Here is a 3,211-nt window from a genome sequence, read left to right as displayed (position 1 = left end):
TAGGATGTAAGGCTATTTCTATCAATTCTGAATTCTTTAGGGATATTAGCATGCAGATTTTGTAGAATCAGCAATAATGTAGTGTCTGTATTAAACTCATGAAACTTAGAGTGACAGACCAATGGAAGGTCAATAATATTATTCTTGCCAGATTTCTGCACAAAATCATTCTGCATAATGATCAGTGGGCTATGGCTCTGCAATTTCCTTTCCTCTCCCTAGCTGTGGCCTCCCTGGGTTCCCTGGATGATTAAAGAGACCAAAAGCAATTTGACTCAGAGAGTCATAAGAATTTTGTCAACTTTGTGATAGCCCTTAGTATCATGTGGTTGACAATGTAACTGATTAAACACATCTCTAAATTAAAGATGTACATATACATGCACACTGCACACATTGAATCATCTACAAATTTGAACTTCAACTTCACGCTGGAGACACTACTTTTCAAGGATCTCATCTGATTATTTCACCTTCTTGTGGGATCTTGGTATCTTGTGACAATTGTTAACATATGCTCCCAAGTATTGAAAAGTATCCAGGTGGATCTAGGTGCTCCCAATATCTTGGCATCAAGATATTACTTAAGTATTCATATCTTCTCCTATAGCAAGCAATGACAAATGAGATAAATACCAAAATCTATATATGAAATTTGGGGAAAAAGAAGAATCTCAATTTGAATTAGTACAACTACAAAAAATAGAGAAATCTAATTATCATATGTGACCTTATACAGTGATTTTACATACATAAGATGTAAGAGCTATAAATGCACTGTAGGTTATGATTGCAAATCTTCCCCTTAATCTCGGTAAGGATAAGTCACCTCAAATCCATTGGAAATATCCTTTGTATACATTACCTCCAACAAATAATGTAGATATTCCTAAAGCCCATTTGCTCTGAAAAATTCTGTCCTGGAGACCCAAATAAGAATTTTCCTAAAAATGAGACTAGCACAAAAACTGAACAAAAATACAGCAAACCACATGAATAAAAATGGAATTTTGAGGGCTAGAAGGTTTCTGTTTATAAAAATCAAATGGCTCCTGTTTTGAGTGTACCTAGATTGAATTGTACTTGAAGAGTTAAGGAAATATGTTTAATAAGGATCAGAGGTCACCAACAATAACAGATTTTGGAAAAACAGCAAAATAAAACCTTTATCAAGAGCTTTAAAATAGATTTGAGAGGAATCATTAGCAGACTCTATCAAAAATGTAACACAAGGTCTACAAAATCTCAGGTAGCTGTGATGTCTTCTAGATATCAGTTGAGATCTTTACTTCCACTCTCCCCATAATTATGTTCATTATATATTCTCAAGTCCAAAGTCAAAGTCTTCCAGAATTATATTACTCAACTTTTTGAATGATTGTATCAGTCAGGATAGGATAGGTTTTACGGCAATAACAACCCCCAAATTTCAGTGACTTAACAAACATTTATTTCTCATCCACGTGATCACAAGTGGGCTGGCAGGAGGTCTCAGCCCACCATAATCACTCACTCAGATGATAGAAGTTTCATCTCAACATGTGCTTCCATCATCTCCAGAGTAGTGAGAAAGGAAGATGTAAACTTCATGCAACCTCTTGAAGATTCCATCTAGAACTGTCCCATGTCACTCCCATTTGCTTGCATTTGTCAAAGCAAATCTTATTGCTACATCCAATGTCAAGGGGGGTGATGACTCAAAGAGGAACTGGAATGATGGTAAGCAGCCCTAATGACTACCACAGTGATGAGATATATTTTAGGATATAAATGTCATGACTCCTTGAGTCACCTCTAACTACTTCCCCCTTCAACTATGTAGAATTCTGTGTTTGTATAAGGCAGACATAAAGACTTTTTACCCCATAAATCCTCATAAACCTCACCAGAAGAACAATTCAAATTGAGCTTCCCACCCCACCCCACCCCACCCCACCCCCAGCCAGAGCCGTACTGGTCCTGCAACTCTGTGGTAAGCCGCAGTGTCCGAGCTCTGTTCTGCAGGATGGGGTTTGTTAAAGTTGTCAGGAACAAGGCTTACTTCAAGAGATACCAAGTGAAGTTCAGAAGACAGCAAGAGGGCAAAACTGACTACTGTGCTCAGAAACGATTGGTAATCCAAGATAAAAATAAGTACAGCACACCAAAATACAGAACGATCATTCATGTAATGAACAGAGATATCAATTGTCAGACTGCTTATGCTCGTATAGAAGGAGACGTGGTTGTTTGTACAGCTTATGCTCACGAACTCCCAAAGTATGATGTGAAAGTTGGCCTGACAAATTATGCTGTGGCACACTGTACTGGCCTGCTGCTGGCCTGCAGGCTTCTGAACAGGTTTGGTATGAACAAAATTTATGGAGGCCAAGTCGAGGTGACTGGAGAGGAATACAATGTGGAAAGCATTGATAGTCAACCTGGTGCCTTCACCTGTTACTTCAATGCAGGACTTGCCAGGACTTCTATTGGGAATAAAGTTTCTGGGGCCCCGAAGGGAGCTGGCAATGAAGGTTTGTCTATCCCTCACAGTACCAAATGGTTCCCTAGTTATGATTCAGAAAACAAAGAATTCAGTGCTGAGGTACACCGAAAGCACATCATGGGGCAGAATGCTGCAGATTACATGTGTTATCTGATTGAAGAAGATGAGGATGCCTACAAGAAACAATTCTCTCCATTCATAAAGAACAACATAACTCCATACATGATGGAGGAGATGTATAAAAAAGCTCATGCTGCAATATGAGGGAATCCAGTGTATGAGAAGAAGCCTAAGAAAGAAGTTAAAAAGAAGAGGTGAAATCAGCCCAAAATGTCACTTCCCCAGAAGATCAAGTAGCTCAGAAGAAGGCAAGCTTCCTTAGTGCTCAAATGGGCTACCAAGAGTTAATAAACCAGACCACAATCTTCTATCAAGATTTTTCAGATAAAGACAAAACAAACTTACTGAACAAGCAAAAAAAAAGTAAAAAAACATTGAGCCCCAATTAGGTGCTCTAGGAAACCCAACACTGATGGGGAGGGTATTACTCAGAATCTTTTGGGATTCAGGAGATAGAAATCCAATTCAAACTAGCATGGGCAAAAACATAACCAAATTCAGAAAGAGCTATGGCATACCAGGCTTTGAAGTAAGACTGGATTTCAGGGCTTAAATACTGTTAGTCTTCCTTCTCTCTGTCTTTCATTCCTGGTACTCTTCTTTATC

The 3,211-nt window shown here is 38.6% G+C and overlaps 1 pseudogene; it reads left to right on the top strand.

Moving 5' to 3' along the window:
• Positions 1 to 2,005: 2,005 nt before the first annotated feature.
• Positions 2,006 to 2,796, top strand: LOC138434504 (large ribosomal subunit protein uL18 pseudogene; annotated as a pseudogene).
• Positions 2,797 to 3,211: the final 415 nt, after the last annotated feature.

This window comes from Ovis canadensis, chromosome 2 (genome assembly GCF_042477335.2).
Source record: "Ovis canadensis isolate MfBH-ARS-UI-01 breed Bighorn chromosome 2, ARS-UI_OviCan_v2, whole genome shotgun sequence".
NCBI lineage: Eukaryota > Metazoa > Chordata > Mammalia > Artiodactyla > Bovidae > Ovis > Ovis canadensis.
This window is presented reverse-complemented; position numbering and strand designations above follow the sequence as displayed.